Source organism: Orcinus orca, chromosome 4, assembly GCF_937001465.1.
Source record: "Orcinus orca chromosome 4, mOrcOrc1.1, whole genome shotgun sequence".
In the NCBI taxonomy this organism is placed as follows: Eukaryota; Metazoa; Chordata; class Mammalia; order Artiodactyla; family Delphinidae; genus Orcinus; species Orcinus orca.
In genome coordinates this window covers 14,658,424-14,680,846 of record NC_064562.1, presented here as the reverse complement: position 1 = coordinate 14,680,846, position 22,423 = coordinate 14,658,424, and the positions used below count along the sequence as shown (strand labels likewise).

Below are 22,423 nucleotides of genomic sequence, written 5' to 3'. Positions count from 1 at the left end.
GAAGGAAAATAGCAGACTCAGAGTAAGGCCAAATAAATACATGTAATCACAAATAAAAGAAATGAATATATATTTAATGAACTATGAATGTACCTACCAATATAGTGTTAACTTCAAATATTTCTGTGCCACTCATAGAATTTTCTTAGGGAGGGAAGAAGAGTATTTCCTAAGATATGGCAGTCAACCAGAAAATAGTGAAAGGATGGTCTACTTTTGCCACTTTATAGGAAGTGGTTAAGGGGCATACCAGTCCAGCAGAAGCAATATTCCTAAATAAAACGCAAGCATAAATTTGGTCAATTAATAACAAATGTCGAAACCTTAATAAAAACTTAATAAAACCTTAATACATTTATTGTAATTTTTAATGTCAAGCCTCACTGTTAAAAGAGTATGATCTATTTTTAGAAAATTTCTGTTAAGCCAACTGCTATGAATTGTCTGTTTCTGACAATAGTCATATTCTCCTCTCTACCTTAATTAAAAATATTGATGAGCTAGATGCCATTGAATTGCAGGTTTTTTTTTACAGGCCATGATTTAGTAAAAATAGATGGTGCTTCACTTCTATTACTGAAACAACCCTGAGTATCATTTCTAAAATGTTCTTTAAGCAAGTCTTGGAAAGCAATATACACATGATGTTATATCATAAGAGATAATCACTAACATTAAATTTTATATCACTCCTCTGAATGGCTGTTATAGTCAGCAGGTGACTTGGTTCAGTTCTTAAACAGATCTAGACTATAGAACCAACTGCCTTATGACTGTGATAGCTATTTAGGGTGGTTACTCATTCATTGATACTTGGTATGAGTCCCACTACTGTTAGGCAGCAGGTGTTGGTCCTATAATCTCTGCACAAGAGTCAACATTCTTATTTTGTTTTATCACGGCCAGTAGGTTCCATAGTTGGGTAAACTTTGTAATACTCATGACGCTAATTGGAAGGTGTCAGAGCATTTCTGAACATATTTTTTCAATAAGAATAGCTAACATCTCATGAGGACATACTATATGCCATAGAGCTAGGCATTTTATAAGCAAAATCTGATTTTATCCTTATAGCAACCTATAAATATTACTGTTATCTCTGTTTATAGAAGAGAAATTGAGACACAATCACGTGACTATTAAGTAGTTGAGCAGAATTTCAAAGTCATGTTTGACTCCAGGGTATATATTCTTTTAACCACTGTGCTGACATCAGGCAGTGAACAAATATCAGTGTGGTTGTTTTTATAACATTGGAACTGCGTATGACATGAAGCTTCTTGTTGGACATTGGATCTTAGTGAGAGAATTGGTTGAATGGATGGGGGAAAAATGTGAATTCCTAGTTATTATTTCAGTGGACCAGGTCTGATGATTATAAACAAGCTAACAAGCTAAACCTGCCAACACATGTTGGGAACACATATCCTAATCACATCAATATGAAATATGAAAATTCTATCACACTCACAACAATTGTTTCAAATAATGGAACTCCAAAAACCTCACCAAGGGTATGTAATAACCGATGAAATTAATTTCTACTGCCCGGGCACAAGTATAACAAATATGGTTCAGAGTTTTGCCTTTAAATTCACAATATTAGTATGAAGAAGTTGGATGGACTTCTAAAAAAGAACATGCTTCAAAAAAGAAAAAGGGCAAAACAACTCAGATAGCTGAAAAGATTATCTGGTAATGGGCAATTTCAAATGAAATGGTTTTGACACAAAGGTCAATTGAAAAGAAATTTAGGAAGCTGGTTATAAAATTAAAAACATTATAAACATGAATTAAATATTTTCCAACACCAGACGTATAAGTATAAATCCATACACTATCTGATTTATTACAAAATCTTACAGTATGATGCCAATAAAACCGTGCTATATCAAAAGGGACAAACCCTAGTACTTTCCCATATGCCATGTGTTACAGGCAGTTTCGTGCACCTGCTGTGGGTGTGTTTTCAGTACTAAAATATTCATGTACTGAAAAGCCATTACAGATACAAATTATCTAGAATTTAAAGACTTTTGCATATATATCTCTGGTATGAATCAGGATAACTTAAGCCAAAACAAAAATGCTAAACAAAAGGCAAAAATCTTTTGAAAGAATTGGAGAAGCTGTTCTATTAGCATCATATAGAAATTTATGACTTTATGTGTGCAAATATCAGACATTAATAGATGAGGCGAAGTTTTGATGATACTCAGTTATTCCCTTTATCCTCATGGGAAACACAAATGCGTGGATTTAAAGTTTATAACAACAAAACCCGTGCTCTACATATAGAAAAGTAACATCTCTTTATACATAGAAAAATAATATCTTATATCAATACTTTATTAAATGAAACACACTATTATATTCATTAAAAATAGAAATGCATGTGGAAATAGTAAAATGCTGAGAAAATGCCTGAGAACTGCCAGCAATGAATAGTACTACTCCACAATAAATTCTGTTACCATTTTTGACATGACCTGGATAAGAAACTCAACCTGTCAAATGTTCATTTCAGTCATAAGAAGGCAGAATAAAATTGCTTACTTCTTTACTGGAGATGTTAAAGAGGACGTCTTACTAGTTTTCAAATATGTTATGATGAACATTGCTATTTTTAATGGAATTTGGAATCAATTTTATAAATATAAATAGTAGAAACTTACTATTATTTTTATTTACTATTATTCCTCTAGATTCATATTTAAAGAATCTTATTGAAATTGAGAAGGAAAAGATCCAATACAGCCTTTTCAGCTTGGAAAAATTATTTGAAATGTTAAACCCCCAAAGAATAAAATTATTGTCATTTTTTCTCCCAGTCTCTTGCTCTTTGGGGACTGTTTCTCTTTTAATTTATTGCTCTGTGTTCTAAAAAGTGGAGAAAGATTACAAAACACATTTTAAAAGTGTATTAAATATAACTTATGGTAAATTAGTAATACCTCTTGAAAAACCGTGCTATGAGCTCTCCCATGGTGCTTCCTTTGGGGGAAGATAACCCAATTGTGTTGATTTAAAGGTTCTGTCTGGTTCTTTTAAACATTCCTTTGATGTTGTATTGCTCTGCTTGTAATAGACTGTTATTGCCCTATATTGAGTTTGCAGAGTGAAGGTAAATCTTTCGTGATGTGATTGTGCCGCCACAAACTCAATATTGTTCATAGGGCCTTTATAACTCTCAGCCACATTGCAGCGGAATAGCACACATTTTCATTTTTACCTTTTTAGATTTTTATTCTTTGTTCTGAGACTGAAAGTATGTATGCTTACCTACACTCTACAGTGCTTGTTCTGTGAAGCGGTAACCGTAAGCAAAGAGAACATTGTCAGGTGGTTTTTTTCTTTTTCTGAAATTGTTGATTTTATTGTTGATCTTTTTCATTATGTTCCATTAGGTACTCTGCTATCTTATTGAAAAAGCACCACTATTGGGAAAAGCCCAATTCAAATATCTATCCAAGTTTCTAGTCTGAAATGTTTTCTGAGTACATAACGACACTATTAAAAGAGATTCTCCTGAGGAGTTCTCTCCTCCTTGAAATTCAGATAAATGTGATTTCCCCTGGGGGCAGATCACACACAGAAGACTTATGTGATCAGAAGTATTAACACAGTTAATTCAGTATTAACATTGGCCTGTTTGATTGAAAGTAGAAACTTTATGTAATGGCTTACGATATTATTTGCGTCTTTTGTTAAATTTCTTACAAAACGTAGATCTATTTTTCACTGGTACAGCATTCGACTAAGTTTAAAACTGCTTGTAAAGCAAGACAGCACTAAGGCTACTTTTTAGGCATTTTTTTTTTAACTTCTTGACCTATGCCCTGTTATTACTATCCTTTTTTTTGTTATGTATGATGGTATGATCACACAGTTTGGGGGAAATAATTAGTTAATAAGCAATGTTTGAAAATAAAGAATGTCCACACATGGAAGGAAACATTACAGTAGACTGGATTTTAAATATCTATATTCATTGGGTATATTAGCAGGGTATACCTCTGCTAATGTAATTAATTATTATTATTCCAGAAAGTCAACATTTCCTCTACTACAAACAATTTTCATTATTCTCTCCCTGGTTAGTGAAAATAAATAAAATCATCAGTCTTCAATTCTCAGAGACTGATAAATATTAGTTACACTGGTAAATGTCTGTAGAATCTGCATTTCTAATTATCTTCTTTCTGTTTTCCCTTTCTTGTCACTTCTCCACATCACTCTAGGCCCCTTGCAAATGAAAGTCTAAAGAGCTCTACAATGGTTTATGAAGAAACTCAAAGACACACAATTTATAGGAAGAAAATTTCTGAGGTAATGCTTAATATGCATAATTTTAAAAGATGAACATATATTATTCAATGAAGTTCATAATTGAAACCAGAATTCCTTGGATGGGGTTGTAGAGGGCATCTGACCCAGAAGTTGCAAATCGATGGCCCTGGGGCCATATATGGGCTATAGATGCGTTTTATTTGATTTGAACAGGCTTTACTTGTTTTAGTTTTTGTTTTAATTAGGTGTTAACAATTTAAAATTGGAGTTTTACTTTAGAATATGAGTTTTCACTTCGGTTGAACAATGGAAGCTCTGATAACACGGGGCCAACGTTTTTACCAGGGACATTCCTTAGGTGGCTTGTGCATTCACTTTCTGGCCACAGTCTCCACATAGGCTGCTTCATTTCCATCACTGCTGGCCCCTGTGGGCATCTGTTGTAGTATCTGTTGCTATTTTAATGCTAGCAAGTTCTTCAGCCTCTTCACTTTGCTCACTCTGGCTTCTTGTTCTGGCATGCCCCTCACTCCAATTCCATCTGTCAGAATCCTTACACCTCAAAAAGCATTGCCTCCCCATGGCTTTCTCCAGTTCCTCATTATTACTTCATAGGAATCTCTCCTGCTCTACTTCTTCTTTTGCCTCTTGTTAGTTGCACACAATCTGCCTTGAGTTATATTGATTGTATTTTCATTTCGCTTCCCAATAATTGTGAACACTTGAAAGGCAGGGGCTATCTTTGCATCCGACAGAGCGACTTCCAGTACGTGCCTTGCACCTAGTATATTCTCTCCATAGATATATAGTAATGTAGATACAGGTATATGGTAAGTTAATTTATGGTTTTTATCTGTTAGATCATTGAAATTAGTATTTAGGAAGTATTTAGGGGATTTAAATTCCCTATCCAAGTGGTCAAGGAAATAAAAATGGGAGGATCAAAGAGGAAAATTCCCTAAATGGATAACTGAGAGTGGATTATAACTGTTATTCATCTCAGTAGTTATACAATGAGTTGTTAAATCACAGCTTAAACGTCTTTGGACATTACCACTGGGACAGAGTTCGCCTCAATCCTACCTCCTACCTACATATTATCTGTTAGCAATTTAGCATCATTTCCCCCCTGCTGTGTTCTCCTTTGTATGGAGATAGCAGGACACTTAAGAACTACATTCCCAGCCGTGTTCTGAGTTAGAGTCTGCTAGGAGATGCATTTGTATCAGATCTGCAGGGTGAAGAGAAGTTGGTGCCATGTTTTCCTTCCTCTGGCAGCAGCAGGAAGGCGTGTGGACTTCTGAGATATGAGATTTTGCAGTAGCCTCTGAGCCATTTTTCTAAGAATTACCTGGTTCCTGATAGAAGTATCTAGAGCAGTTTCTGCTTTCCTAGCTCTTTTCTTGATGGGACTCTTGCTGACACACTTTGATAAGGAAATAGGCAGCAAGGTACCATTTTAGTAAATTTATTTCTCACTTTGACATGGTCAAATATTTAAAATCAGAGTTTTACCAACTAGAAAATGGTGTGAATGAATATCTCCAGAAAAGAAGGAGTATATCTTCCCCATAAAAGGAAAAATAAATTGGCATTTTTCCCCCTCGGAGAAAGGCAAAGATATCACAGGTTTTCTTTGGATCACTTATAAGAAGAGTATATATTTTTTATACGAGACTATTTGCAAGAGAAGTAATGTTTTGAAAAAACAACCGAGGCTATGTTTAACTGACAAAAATACTCATGATAAAAATGTGTTAAAGGTACAATGGAAAAGAATAAATATTCCCACCCTTCACCTAAATGCAGTGGTTGACAGAGTGTTCTGTATATCATGGATATTTCCTGATTTACATACGAAGAGAAAAGGAAAAGTGCCTTGCTTCTTTTCGGTGAAATCTGGTGTGTGTGAACAATATTACTCATGTGAAATAATTTAAAAGATGTTTATTATTTGGCTTTTGGAAGCATAATCAATGTACTGAGCACTCTTGACAAATCTAGAATTGGCATTGGTTCCGACTCAGTAGATAAGGAAAATAGCATATTACGATTTACTTTTGCTTTAGGTTAGCTAGAATTTCAGTCAAATTGCTACCACAAACTTATTTTAATTAGCCTGAAACACGATAAGTGAATTTGCCATGGCTGAGTCAGAGCCATGTAGTGTGGAAGGCTAGTCTATTGAGGTTTGCTATTGTGAGTTATAGGATTAGTAATATTCCCGTGAGCCCACCCCTCAAAATCACCCCCAGTCTACAAGACAGAGCTGTCTTGATTGGAATTCAAAGAAATTTTTCTTTGAGAAGATGTTTAGTTACAGCTGATTGCATGCTCTTTCTCTGCTGTGTTTCTCATTGTGCTGGGTTCTTGTTGCCTGTTAGATTTCTTGCATCAGACACTTGGACTCTCTTCTCACAAGTGAAAGGATGCAGGTTGATGTTTTGCAGGTTAAAGGTTTTCTGTGAGATGTTGCTTTGTCCTGGTGAACACGATCTGCCGGCCATTTCACCTTGCTTTTTACACAACAATTTTTTCAAGGTAAACTAAAAAAGTTGAGAAAACAGTCTCTTATATAGGGTAGTAAAGATGAGAGTTGTATTATTACTGATAATATGTAATAACTGTATTTGGATTTTTGGTGAAAGTCATTGGTAATTTGAGGTACTTCATGTATATTTGTGACAATTGGTCTCATTTTCGGAACAAATTGGCACTAGACATAAAGTCTCTTTCTTCTTGATCTCTATGACAACATGTTAGAAAACAAGCACATAGAACTAAAAGCAGCAGAACAAAATCTTGATTTACCTCAATGCAACTAATAAGAAAGCTGGAAAATGCAATTAACTAAAAAACCTCATAAAACTTAAATGATTGCAACTAGTTTCTTCAATTTTCAGAGAACCACAAAGTATTATTTCATAATAGGATTTTACATTAAGAGAAATATGCAGGCTGTCTCTAGCAATCATTCTTGATTCACTGTCTTGTAGCTTTTGCACCTATGCAGCTGTGATTATTTAAAACTCCAGAGAACGGAAGTCCTAAAATTCTGATTCTAATTTGTTAAAAAAAACCCTCTTCTTACCAAAACAAGAATATTTATTGATATATATTTTAATATATGAAAAGTATGTATAATCCAAGTTACAGACATGTATATACTAAAACAAATATTTTGTCAAAATGAAAGAAGAAACTTTGTTTTTGACAATCTAATATGTTTTAAAGACATAGAAAATAGTATTTATTAGTGGCAAATCCTAAACAATATAAAAGTGTATAAAACACAATCCTTTCTTTTAACCCCTTACTAGGACTATAAATAATGTCAATAATTTGACATATATTCTCCCAGTTTCCTCCCATATATTTGCAAACATACATGTAATATATGTAGATTTCTAAAAATCCTGAATGGAATAATACTAATCACACTATTCTAAAACCTGCTTTTTTTTTGCTCAACAATATATTGTGGACATCTTTCTATGTAAATATATAGGGGCTATAAATAATTTTATAAATAAAATAATCAAGAAATAATATAGTTATGGAAAGTAATTACATGAAAAGATATTTTATATGTCAAACCTTGATTAACTTTAGATTATTTCAATTTGTTGGTAACTTAAATGCTTTATTAGTAAATTATTGAAAAAGTTTCCTTGAAAGTGTATCTATGATAATACAAGTTGTTTTAAAACTTTTCTTATTTTTGCTTACTTTAAAAGATGTATCAGTTCAGTGCTTTATTTATAGAGATATTCTGCACTTCAACAAATGTGTTTAATATAATCTCAAATTCTATTTAATCATAATTTTATGATTATCTATAAAAAAATCTTTCATAAGTTCGAATAACCTGAAAGTCATAAATCAAAAGTCCATTCATCTTCATGCCTTAATGAAAAACAGGGAATGCACTATTAGTTATATGTAGGAGAAAAGGAAACAAGATTATAGGAATAAACTCACTAGGAGAGTTGCATAAGAAGAGGAAGAACATTTTGAGAAGTGTAGGACCATCTGGATGTTTGGTAAGTATATGGTTTATGACTTCTTTATTTTCTGACTTAGTGTTTTTATGTGAAATAAGATAGAAGTAAGGGCAGACCACCTTTAAGATTATTATGGCATATGGATTATGTTAGAATAGAAACACTCCCATATTTTCGAGATTCCTAACTAAATATTTAATTTCGCAGGTGAGAGAAGCAGTGAGGAATCCGCAGTGTGACCCAGGATCACATTGCTAAGTTCAATGATCACTGCTTACTCCTGATTTTGCTTGACCTTTCAGCATGACTAGAAAGAGCTGTTTTCTTTTAATCTATACATTACTCATTTAAAAAATTAAAAAAAAAAATTTTCCAGCTTTATTAAGATGCAGTGGACACTTAACATTGGGTAAGTTTAAGGTGTACAGCATGTTGATTTGATACACTTATATATTGCAAAATGATGATCACCATAACATTAGCTAACACCTGCATCACGTCACATAATTACCATTTCTTTTTTGTGGTGAGAATGTTTAAGATCTACTCTCCTAGCAACTTTCAAGTATATAATTCAGTATTATTAACTCTGATCACTGTGCTGTACATTAGATCCTCAGAACTTATTCATCTTATAACTGGAAGCTTGTACTCCTTGGTCAATGTCTCCAGTCGCTCCCACCCTCTTGCCCCTGGCTGGTAACCACCAGGCTAGTTTCTTTTTTTTTTTTTTCCGGTACGTGGGCCTCTCACCATTGTGGCCTCTCCCGTTGCGGAGCACAGGCTCCGGACGCGCAGGCTCAGCGGCCATGGCTCACGGGCCCAGCCGCTCCGCGGCATGTGGGATCCTCCCGGACCAGGGCACAAACCCGTGTCCCCTGCATTGGCAGGCGGACTCCCAATCACTGCACCACCAGGGAAGCCCCAGGCTAGATTCTTGAAACAGGTCTTTTCTATTAAGAGATTTGCAAATACGAAAAACAATGCTACTCTTCTCAGTATTTTTTTCTGTTTTGGAAAATATAACTCATTTTATTAAACTATTTATGTTAGCATATCGGAGTTTATTGTTACTTTAAATGATTGAAAAAATAAATATTTTAAATATTTCTGTTTTAATTTCTAATATTATAAATATGGATAGATATAACCCACACAAACAAAAGCTCTTTGGAATCATCAATACTTTTTAAGAATATAAAGAGGTCCTGAGAACAAAAACATTGACAAATGCTGGACTAAATTAGAGGAGACAATAGATGAAAATAAGATAGTAGGATAAAACAATAATTTTAGCATTAAACCTGACGGGAAACCCAAGAATAATAAAGATCAGAACACTTTCATTTCCAAGGCAAAATTTCTAAGATGCCAGTCATATTTGTAATTACATATTTTGATTTAATATATAAATTAAACTGTTAAAAAAGCAAACTTCAAAAAAAATGTAAATTAAATATGGAAAACTGATCAAAATATTATACTTTCCTTTAAATAGTGCTGCGCTCCACCCATGTTTAAAAAAACTTCCTGAGGGCTTCCCTGGTGGCGCAGTGGTTGAGAGTCCGCCTGCCGATGCAGGGGACACGGGTTCGTGCCCCGGTCCGGGAATATTCCACATGCCGCGGAGCGGCTGGGCCCGTGAGCCATGGCCGCTGAGCCTGCGCGTCCGGAGCCTGTGCTCCGCAACGGGAGAGGCCACAACAGTGAGAGGCCCGCGTACCGCAAAAAAACCACAAACAAACAAACAAACAAAACTTCCTGAGGCAGTCGTAGAAAATCTACACTTAGGTCCTTAAACTTAATTGTAATTAAATCCTGAAAAAATAAACACACACAAAAAATCAAAGCATAATAACTCAGAAAAATAAAAACCAAGCCAAAAAAAAAAAGATCAGAAATGGATGCATTCTTTATAAAGATCTTATGATGAAAATAAATCCCCAAGTATAAGTCAAGTTAACTATGTCTCTCAGTGAAAACAAATGAAGAGAAATCAGACAAATGGTTAGTTTCATTAGGCAAAACAAAACACCAGATCTTAGAGAAGCTGAATTAATGCATTGCAAATTAATGCCGTATATAGTAAATTCTATTATGTGTAAGACCCTGGGCTATGAACTTCTAGGAAGCCTTAGATGACTTGTAAAGAACATTGTGGTCAAGACGTTTGTAGTTTAAGATAAAAAACAAATCCAAAGTCATTTAGATGATAAAGTGAAACATAATTTTTTGAAAAAATGATAAAATATGTAATAGGCTATAAAATAATGAAGACAGTTTTTTTAATTCTTCAGAAATTTTAAATTACATTAATAGCTATATATATTTCAAATTTAGCCGGACATAACCCTTGGCAACAACATTCATTCACATAACTCAATTCGCATCTACTCATTCATTCGTTTAGTCTGTTAGTCATTTAGTTATACAAAAAATATCTATTAACTATCTACAATGTGCCAGGTACCTTGTAGATGCTAAGAATAAAGAAAAGAGCAGAACAGACTTAATTGGCCCTCATGGAACTAAAGGTAAAGAGAAGATAATAGTCAAATAACATGGTTAAACATATATGTTCAAAACTCACTGAGCTCTGAATGAGCAGCAGAGATGCTATGAAGTACAGGACAGGAGGATGCGATCAAGTTGGGTTTCTGAGAAGGCTTCCCTAAGAATGTGCTATTTGAGCAGGCCTTTGAGGGTGTGTGGAAGAATAGGTAAAGGAGAAGGTCATGATGATGAAGAAGATGAGAAACTGAGAGGCCTAGGTATTGAATTTACCTGCTGTGTTGGAAAGAATTAGAGTGGGGAAGACCACTGTCCAATATCAAAGTTCAGTGAACGAGGAGTGCTCAGCGGATGGGCCCGCTAAGTGGCGTGGGTCTGAAAGCTGCTGTTCTGGTTTGTTTGCTTGCTTTGATAAGTTCATGGTTTTATTTTGTTCTTAAAAAGAAAGTAGAGGAGGAATGGTCCAAGTTTTATCAGAGGAGTAAGGGATACCAGTCCTAATTCTGAGGCATGAGGGGTGTGAAAGATTAAGAAGCCACAGCTAGCCTTGTGGTGGCCATGAGAATGTGCCTTGCAGACCTCCAACTACAGGGAGATTAACTAACCAAGGTCCCCAGCAGCCGGTTCTGGCACCAGGACCATGCTGCCCACAGGCTGCCCCAAGCACTGACCAAGTACGGCAGAGGTGATGCTAAAGCAAAAGGCAGCTCTAGGGAGACACAGGACTGCTCATGGGCCCTCGATGGCCTTGCAGACCCGTCCTTAGACTGCAGGACTGTCTAGTCTGCTTCCCTCTCTCTCTCCTTCGTGCCCTGTCACACCTGCACCACAGTCTCAGCTCTCCCAGCCTGTGCTGGCTACTTCTCCATTTTCTCTCAACCGGGCATTACCCTTGAGAAAATCTTTGTGCCTTTAATCCCATTTTAGAGCTGCTTTTCGGAAGACAGATTAACACAGGAATAGACTCCTGGAGGAAATGCTTCAGTTCAAGTAAAGAACCACAGAAACCGCACAGAGGTTAAGGCTAAAGGGGTTTGCTGATTATGGCTTAACAGTTCTCAATGGCAGAGAGGGAAGGGTTGAGGAAAACATACTTTCCAAAAATTGCACCCTTTAAATCATTTTTGAAATGTTTACATACTGACAATCTTTAAGCTATAAAGAAAAGAAGTTATTAAAAAAGATATCGTGAAACATGCATGAAAGGTATAAAAACTTTGTGGCTTTTTATATTCTTCATTGCTGACAAGCAGGGAAGGTCCTTCCATTCTCCACCAGGCATCGCTCCTAAATTCATTCTTTAGGTGTAGCAAGATAAATCCCACCCCTGACGCCCACCCATGCTGTTGTTTGGGGGTTTGCTATCAAATCTCAAATGCATTAACGTGTGGGCTCAGGACCAGGATGAGGCAACCCTGGAGGGCAAGGCTTAGAGGGACAGGTCGCACAGTGACAACCCTGAGCCTGCAGGGCCCTAGAGTGAGTGCCTCGTCGTTTGCCTCAAGTCCTGGCCCTGTGCAGGCTGTCCAAGGACTCGGAGAGGGGCACAAACTTTATCTGTAAGAACTTCCAGCCCAAAGAATTAAGCCAATCCAAAGCTTTCCCTCGTCTCTTCAGGCCCCGGAAGATGGACACTCAGGGTCTTTCACTGATGGGTGGAGTGAGGCAAACAGTGCTCAGAGCTATTTATTTGCTCTTCTCTTTGGCCGTCAGTAATTTCACATAAATAAATTTCAGTGAATTGCAAAAAGAAGGCTCAGGGGTATTTTTCCCAGCAGAGTAGCGAACTTGGAAATAATTCCTTATGTAGGAGCCTCAGTACTTTTTTTTTCCCTAATAATTAGGAAAGCCACTTTCTTATCTCATACCACCTGCTTGCCTGAGTTGTTAACTTCTGCTAGTGCTTTCAGTTCTTCAGTCCTAGAGGTTTGGAGAGAATTGTTCAGTTTTTAAGGATTGGTCTGTTGAATAAAATAAATATAAGCAGTGTGTAATGATTTGGAATCATTTGGAAAATTCCAGTGTCAATATTTGATAGAAAAGACAACTGAGAGGTCATGTTGAAGAGTAAGGAGACAGTTAACAAAGCTAGTGAGGACAATGAGGAAAATCCAACTAGGTATGGAGTAATTTTTAACAAGATTAAAATTTCCAATTCACCTTCCATTGGTAGGGATTGATATCTTCAAGTTGTCTGCATTTGGAATTGATAGCAACAGTTGTGATAAATCAGAAATAGAACAGTTCAGCTACATTTGATTGGCTCTTCAGTAGAGTCAGCTTTGGCATCTTAGGGCTTATAAGAACCTTCCTAGGTGTGTACATTTCACAGATCAGTAAACAATTTTAAATTTAAAAGAAAGGAGTGAGAGAGAATACTGACATGGGTTTGTCAATTACTTTCTGTTAAGTAAGGACATTAAAAAATCAGCCTCCATTTATCACCATAATCATTTAACTCCCCAAGAAAAGACTGGCAAAATCCTAGAGAAGGGCTTCCCTGGTGGCGCAGTGGTTGAGAGTCCGCCTGCCGATGCAGGGGACACGGGTTCGTGCCCCAGTCCGGGAAGATCCCACATGCCGCAGAGCGGCTGGGCCCGTGAGCCATGGCCGCTGAGCCTGCGCGTCCAGAGCCTGTGCTCCGGCAACGGGAGAGGCCACAACAGTGAGAGGCCCGCGTACCGCAAAAAAAAAAAAAAAAAAAAAAAATCCTAGAGGAAAGTTGGGTCTTCCCTCAGGAAAGAAAGCTCGGCATTTTAGAAATCTTAATCTCTCTCCTTTTCCCTTACTATTATTTTCTCTTTTCAATATAGACTGGTTAAATCTTTGCCACAGACTGGCCCTAGTCCACAAACAAATATTTGAGAACCACAGATTTGCCAACCCACTTTATAAAGAGCAAGAACTTAAGATATTCTAGAAAGATGTAAGTCTATTTCACTCCTTAAAATCTTTACAATGGGTATTTTTTAAAATGTAATACTATTCTGATTGAGGAGATTTAAAAAAAAAAAACGCATTCCAAATACCGCCTGCTTTAATACATATTAATTTATTTAGCTTTTATAATCTCATAGTAGAAGACTGAAACTTTTTTAAGCTTTTATTGCCAGAGGCCTAATCATTTATATTCCTATGTTCCTTGAATAACTATTTTATTGCTGAAATTTGCAAATTTTTATTTTGAGAGGAATGGAGGCAGAACACTGGTGATCTTCTTGTCCTAAGAAGATCAACGCCATACTAGTGGAACACGAGGCACAGAGGTTTCCATGACCATTTCTGTAGAGTTCAGATGTCAATAACATGACCCATTAGGTGAACTGAAAGAATAAAACATAGACAAACATCAACAGCCATTGTTCAACCTGAGGCTTTTACAGTTCCCTTCTACAACACACCTGTTACTCCAGATGAAATTCTGCTGCCATGTGAAGTGCCCTATTTTGCATGGACTTTTGGTGACCTATCTGTAAGCACACAGCAAACACACACCTGCCTGAAAGGTTGGGTCCTCTATTTGTATGTCATTGCTTACTGCAGGGAAGTATAACAAAGCAAGACAACATAGATAAAAATCGCAGACATTAAAGAGGAAATAGAATAGCAAATGATCAGATTAAGTAATAGGAGTGTCAAAGTGAAAGGATAAGACAGAACCAAAAGTCAAATGAATTGATTTATATCTAGGAAACTCCTTGTGAGCCCTGACAATTTTTTTTCGTGGAGTTAAAACACAAGGTAAAATTCTTTCATTTATAGGTCTTGCAAAATAATGAACTAGGTTTGGTGGAGAAAACATGAGGCCAAGGGAGCTTGAGCCTTTGAATGCACAGTTGGCCAGTGGGCTTATGATAGATGCAAGGTTCACAGAGAGACGAGTACAGGCAGTTCTAAGAGCTTCTGACAATCCACAGGGACATTGTTTCTACTCTGCATGGTATCTTCACATCTTGGCTGAGAAACATTAAGGTGACAGGTACATCTGCTCAGTGCACTTTTGTACAGGTAATTTTAGGAAGGAATTTATTATTTCCTTGAAATAAAATTGGTCTGACTATATAATAAGAATATAAATGAGAACTATATACCATGGGAAGATGGGAAAACCAGATAAGGAGCCAGGAAACCTGGGTTCTGATCTTAAGCCCTAAAACCCAGCACTGTATTGCAATAGGAAAACTACAACTCTGTCTATATTTTGTCCTCACTTGCAAAATAAAAGGTTTAGACTTGATCTTTAAAGTCCCTTTCAGCTATAAAGTGTTAGATGCATGGTGTATTTTCTATCTCCCGGGGGATCATTTCATCTAAACAGTGGCTTCATTGCAGTATTGTTCCCTCTTAGAGAAGATTTGCAGACTAAAATCAATATGCAATGCTACCCAGTGTTAAAACATTCTAAGGAGTAGATGAAAGTGATTTTGAAGAAAATGTCATGCTACCTCATACAGCTATAACAAAATAAAGACACGAACTCATATAGTTATACCAAAATAAAAATAAGAATTAGTATGGTTAACCTGAATAAAACAGATTACACCTGTCCTTTTTATGGACAAAGTTGTCCATAAAGAAAATCTCATGCATCTTTTTTCTTTTCTTTTTTACGCGTTCTTTTAAAGATATTTTTCCTGAAAAAGGATTGCATTCAACCTGTGATCCATCACAGCTAAGAGATCATTACTGAGGCTATAGTCAGGCATATAGTCTCAGTCACAGAAAATTGACTCCTCATGCATTAAGGACTGTGATTCAGGCTCTCTTGGCTTTTGATAAAAAGTGATTTCTCTTTCAATATCTCCATTGGTCTTGCATCTGCAAACCGCACTGTCAATTTCCTTCCTCTCTCTGCTCTGGTCTGTGCCCTGGGCTGGTGAAAGGGGAGGTTCTGATCCTTGAAGACAGCAGCACTAAGTTCATTTGGGCTTCTGGAGGGGTTTGGCTTCTGGAGGCACAGCAGGACATAAGTGGACAGGAGGAGAAAGAGATCAGGGTATTTCTTCCCTCTCTCTGGCTTTGGCGCTATGGCCGTGTCCCTCTCAGGTGGCTGAGCTCTCACTTGGTCTGGAAACACTGCTTCTTCCACTTGCCCAGTAGCTTTCCAGTGGTGATGGGTTCCTGCTGTTGCTGGTCCCTGGCTGACTCACCATCTCTTACTGGTTCCTTTACTCCTACCCACAGCTGTGACAACTGTACCTTCCTTCATTCAATTTTCTTCACTATCCCTATGAGGGTGTCTCCTGCTGAGTAGTACACTATCTTTCAAGGGTTTTAAAAGTCTTCCTGTTATAGATTTAGCAAAAGTACATTTGTCCCCCAAAAGGTGTACTTTGATTTTAAAGTGAGGTTTAATTCTTAAGAGTTCCTGTGAATTTTTAAAGATAAAAATATTACAGAAAACAGATTTCTTTGTCATGGCAGTAAGCTTTTTATTTAGTTTTGTCATTAATCGGGACAGCGTGCTTACAGCCAATTCTAAAAAAGTTGATGATGAAACAGTCTCCATTATGCCTTTTTCTTTCTCTTAGACATTCCTTCTCACCCTACTAAAAAATAAGTCAATCCCTCTGCACAACCCCCGTCCCCCCAACAAAAAGGAAAAAGAAACCTACCCAAATCTTTTTGGATACATTAATTCTTATCAGTGCCACTTTATACCTGAGAGGCAACAATTTCTATTTTGTGATTTTTTTTCAGACTCCTTAACATTTATGTGGCAATCACTGGTATAAGATTGACTTTCCAGTGTTACCACACAACACATCATAAGGCATCCACAAAAGACTAAAGATACTAGAATAAGCCAACTGATAACTGAGCTTTGATATACTGAGCTGCCATCATCTCTCTTTTCACTTAACGAATTCTTTGAAAGGAAGTTGGAAATAAAAGGCAAGGAGCAAAACGCCCAGTTGCCCAACAGAGATTTCTTTAGACTAAAGATCACCTAACACATTTGTTTCTCCTTCCTTTTTTCTTGTTAACTATGTCTGATCCTGCTGTACAGGTGCTGGTTGATACATTTTACCTCTGCTGCTCCTCCTTTTTCTTCCACCATTAACTCTTCCTGGATTCAGAATATTTTTGAAAAGATTTTATCAAAGAACTACACCCTTAGATTGAGTCTCAGAATCTCCAAACATAGAACGAAACTTAAAGGCAATTATATTTTATAAACTTTTTATTAAAGTTATAGCATTGTTGCATCTGGCATGGACTATTAAATGTAGCATGAAAACTGGTTTACTTCTGATGGACAAACTTTGGTCATGTGTACATAATCCAACCTGTGGAACTTGCTACAGGGATAACAGCACATCTCAAAAATCAATGCAATCAATGCCCGTAGTATACTATCTGAGTTTTTTCCCTCCCCATATCCTACTCCTTTTTCTTTCTCCTTTTTTAAGGGTTAAACTGGGTGGTTTTCAGAGTTTTACAAGAGAACTATTAGTGAAAAACAATCTGATACATTCAACTTACTAAGGCCCTACTCTTTCCCTCTAATCTTTCAGCAGGACCCAAGGGAGGCTAAAGTTTAGATCAGTCTATTCTCCACAAGAACTTTGATTCACTATTAAATTCCGTCTAATGAAGATGACTTTGCCATCCCACGGCCATCAGCAGGCTATGTGTGGGACAATGCAAAACCCACCTTGTATAGAGGAACATTGTTCTTTCTTCTTAGTTACACCAGTTGAATAGAATCTCATGGAAATTCACATGCACAAGAGACCTGTGAAATCAGTAACAGTATTAATCTCTAGGGTGCCTTGCTGAGTCAAGTTAAGGAAATAACTATTTTGCTTAAGTACACACTTGTTCATGTCTTACAGCTTGTCATGTTTATGATAAGAGCAAATAGCTGAGACAGAGAAAGAGAGGGAGGGAGGGAGGGAGAGAGAGAGAGAGAGAGGAGAGAGAGAGAAAGGGATTTTTTCTCAATGATAAAAGTTAAGGGTATAACAAAATATAATGCAAGTATTTGCAGAGTATGCACTAATCGCATTGAATCTAATTTTCCTATACTTCTTGCCTTGTAGATAAATTTAAAAAGAGAATGTACAAGTTTGAGAATTCTGGAACTTGCTTTAGTGCTTAAAGAATTTCTGATATATCAATCATATAAACTAGAAAAATGAAAAATATGAAATAAACTCTGATTCTGAAATTAAACTATTCCATTTAATAAAATCATATATTTACAATATTTATTTACTTCCTATTTACTTCATACAACACACTAGAAATTAGGGAAAATTAGCCAAATGCAGCCTTATAAATAACTAATTTTTTGTGGTTAATAATGATCCAAGCTAGTGTCAAAGACAACAATTTGTGTTTTTAGGAGGCAGTACTGCATAATGGCTATATGCATGGGCTCTTACAATTCACCATATACTACCTGTGTAACAGGTACATGCTACCTAATCTCCTGGGCCTCAGTTTCCTCATTTCTAAAGTGAATTCTCTTCTGTAAAACTACTGCCTAACTTGTATGTTGATGTGAAGATTTACTGAAATAATACATATAAGGCATTTAGAAGAGTAATTGTAACATTCAGTAATAAATATGTTATTATTATTAATATTTTATTCATCGGATACCGTGCATGCTTTCTGATGGGGAAAAACAACTTCAGAGTGATGAAGTAGAAATATTTAACATATTAGAGTTAAGTAATGGTTTAAAAATATAGCATAATCCATACATGTTATTTAACATGAAGCAAAGTGTTAATTCTTAATTTTTTTCTATTAAACTTGTTAGAAAAACAGGTGAGTCTACTCTAGATGTGACGGCGTAATTCTTATAAGATCAAAAGCAGGCAAAATCTGGAGGGGACATGATTTTGGGAAGAAGGGAATAGCCCTTATGAGTTTCTTTGTGTGTGTGTGGCTTTTTGACTGAGTGCAGGCCCACTCAGTGACATAAGGAGCACCTAAAACTTGGATAGAAATCTGTAGTCTTAATGGCTTGAAGACTTAGGGGATAGAGTTTGAGACCGCCACAGCAATTGGGAAGTAAGGGAATGTACTGGGTTGAATAGTGTTTCCCTCAAAATTCATTTCCACACAGAATCTGTGAGTATGACCTTACTTGGAAATAGACACTTTGCAGATATAATTAAGGTAAGATCATATTGAATTACAATGGATCCTAATCCAATGACAGTGTCTTTATAAGAAGAGGGAAATTTTGACACAGACATACACAGAGGGAAAACTGACCTTGTAAAGATGGAGGCAGAGATTGGAATATGCAGCAACAAACCAAGCAATGCCAACTGTTGTTGGCAACCACTAGATCCTATGAGAGAGGCATAGACCAGATCCTTCCTCAGAGCCTCCAGAAGAAGCCAACCTTGCCAATACCTTGATTTTGGACTTGTAGCGTCCAGAACTGTAAGAGAATAAATTCTTGTTTTAAGCCACCGGTTTGTAATACTTTGTTATGGCAGCTCTAGGAAATTAATACAGGGAGAAAGCATAGGAAAAGAGAAAATCAACACAGGATACCCCCAAATTCTGAGTATAAAATCTGCCACTATCTCTGGCTGACCCCTGAATTGCACATGTATGGAGTAACTAAGGCTAAAATAATTGAATAGGCTTTCAGTTGCTTCACTCTACAGGGATACAGAGTTTGGATTTCGAGTTCAGTCAAATAAACTGTCTGCTGAGACAACAACAGCAACAACAACAAAACCCACAATGCTTTTGGAAGAATATAAGAAAATCCAGAATCTTTACAATATATCACTCACAAGATAAAATATATATTTACAAAATATCATTCACACAATACAATTCCAAATAACCAGACAAATGAAGAAACAGAAAATTGCAATCCTTACTCAAGAGGACAGGTCATCAATAAAGACTCTTAGATGATGCAGATGCTAGAATTATCAGACAAGGATTTTAAAGCAGCTATTATAACTATGTTTAAGGACATAAAGGAAAATGTGACCTTAAAGAGTTAACAAGGGGCTTCCCTGGTGGCGCAGTGGTTGAGAGTCTGCCTGCCGATGCAGGGGACACGGGTTCGTGCCCTGGCCCAGGAAGATCCCACATGCCGCGAAGCGGCTGGGCCCGAGAGCCATGGCCGCTGGGCCTGCGCGTCCAGAGCCTGTGCTCCGCAGCGGGTGGGGCCACAACAGTGAGAGGCCCGCGTACCGCAAAAAAAAAAAAAAAAAAAGAGCTAACAAGTAGGACATCTCAGCCAAGAAATAGAAACTATGAAAAAGAACCATTAGAAAATTATAGAAATGAAATGTGAAATGTCTGAAAATTTTTTTTAACATCTTTATTGGAGTATAATTGCTTTACAATGGTGTGTTAGTTTCTGCTTTATAACAGAGTGAGTCAGCTATACATATACATATGTCCCCATATCTCCTCACCCTTGGGTCTCCCTCCTACCCCTCTAGGTGGTCAAAAAGCACTGAGCTGATCTCCCTGTGCTATGTGGCTGCTTCCCACTAGCTATCTGTTTTACATTTGGTAGTGTATATATGTCCATAGCATTCTGTCACTTCGTCCCAGCTTACCCTTCCCCCTCCCCGTGTCCTCAGGTCCATTCTCTACATCTGAGTCTTTATCCCTGTCCTGCCCCTAGGTTCTTCAGAACCTTTTTTTTTCTTTTTCTTTTTAGAATCCATACATATGTGTTAGTATACGGTATTTGTTTTTCTCTTTCTGACTTACTTCACTCTGTATAACAGACTCTAGGTCCATCCACCTCACTAAAAATAACTCAACTTCGTTTCTTTTTATGGCTGAGTAATATTCCATTGTATATATGTGCCACATCTACTTTATCCATTCATCTGTTGGTGGACACTTAGGTTGCTTCCATGTCCTGGCTATTGTAAATAGAGCTGCAGTGAACATTGTGGTACATGACTCTTTTTGAATTATAGTTTTGTCAGGGTATATGCCCAGTAGTGGGATTGCTGGGTCATATGGTAATTCTATTTTTAGCTTTTTAAGGAACCTCCATATTGTTCTCCATAGTGGCTGTATCAATTTACATTCCCACCAACAGTGCAAGAGGGTTCCCTTTTCTCCACACCCTCTCCAGCATTTATTGTTTATAGATTTTTTGATGATGGCCATTCTGGAAATGTCTGAAATTTAAAAATACTGGAAGCTTAACAGAAGACTGAAGATGACAAAGAAATCATCAGTAAGCTTGAAGATAGATCAACAGAAATTATTCAATCTGAAGAACAGAAGAAATAAAGATTTTTAAGAAAATGAATGGAGCCTCAATTTCTGTGGGGCAATAGCAAAAACTTTAACATATGGTTAGAGTGGAAAATATATGACAAATAATAGCTCAAAAGATCTTAATTTTTGATTTAAGAATCTTACTGCAGAAAAACACAGAAAACCAACCTAGGCACATGTTGATGAAAAATAAAGGTAAAGAGAAAATATTACCAGAGAAAAAAAGACACATTACTTACAGGAGAACAAGAATACAAATGATTTAATATCAAAAGCAATAATGTCCAGAAAACAGTGGAACAATATCTTTAAGACACTGAAAGAAACCTGTCTGACCAGACTTCTATATGTAGTGAAAATATCAGATATTTAGAGAATCCCTCAACATTTGGAAGTAAATAACCTACTTCTATTTTTTTTTAACACAACAGAGAGAAACATCAAGATCAACAATTTATCTAAAGGTTGAGATTATTTTTATAGCTAGTTTGTCATTACTTTTGCTTATGGACACCAGGCACTATTTGAGGTCCTAATCGGCACTTAGGAATAAAGTAATCATGCATCTTATTTTTACTCAAATGACAAATTTCTAAAAGAGACCAAGAGGTTTTCCTTAAGTCAACCATCTCTGGGAAATTCCATTCTACTTTGTTACACTCTTAAAAATCTCTCAGGTATTTTCTGGACAGTCTCAAAGGACTTACTAAATTCTCACCTTTCTTAAATTGGTACTACCCACTTTGACACTGGGTAAGCCTTACATTTGTTCAGAAATTTGCACAACGCCATTGATGCTCATCAAGGAGACAGCTATCTTAACAGCATGACTAGGATTGCACAGCCACATATGACTCACAGGGATTACTTAGCGATGTCTACTGGTGGGAGTCGTAAACACCCTGGATTTCAAAAGGAAATTACTTTGGTTATGGCAAACCATATATTTTCACTAGGAAAAGTCTGGCATCACAGAAAGATTTTTATTACCTTTTGTTTGTTGTTGAATGAGAAGGAAAAATTTTTGAATGGTTCAAGTTTAAATGGATGGTTCTTAAGTAATCATTTGAAAGATCAATATATCAATTTACACTGTGAACTATGTGCCCACATGTGTGAACTGGGAACCACAAAAGGAATGGCAAGACAATGACTTATCCTTTTTATGCTATTCTTTGTCTTTGACATATATACACTATTGATACTATGTATAAAATAGATAACTAATGAGAACCTACTGTAGAGCACAGGGAACTCTACTCCATGCTCTGTAGTGACCTAAATGGGAAGGAAATCCAAAAAAGAGGAGGTATATGCATATGTATTGCTGATTCACTTTGCTGTAGAGTAGAAACTAACACAGTATTGTAAAGCACGTA

The 22,423-nt window shown here is 36.5% G+C and overlaps 1 long non-coding RNA gene across 1 annotated transcript in view; it reads left to right on the top strand.

The window, feature by feature from the left end:
- LOC117195556 (uncharacterized) overlaps positions 1-22,423 on the top strand; it is a 179,922-nt gene that overhangs the window by 137,876 nt on the left and 19,623 nt on the right. Inside the window, exon 3 of the long non-coding RNA XR_004475283.2 lies at positions 4,242-4,329. This is a non-coding gene — a long non-coding RNA (uncharacterized LOC117195556). The remainder of the gene's footprint in view (positions 1-4,241; positions 4,330-22,423) is intronic.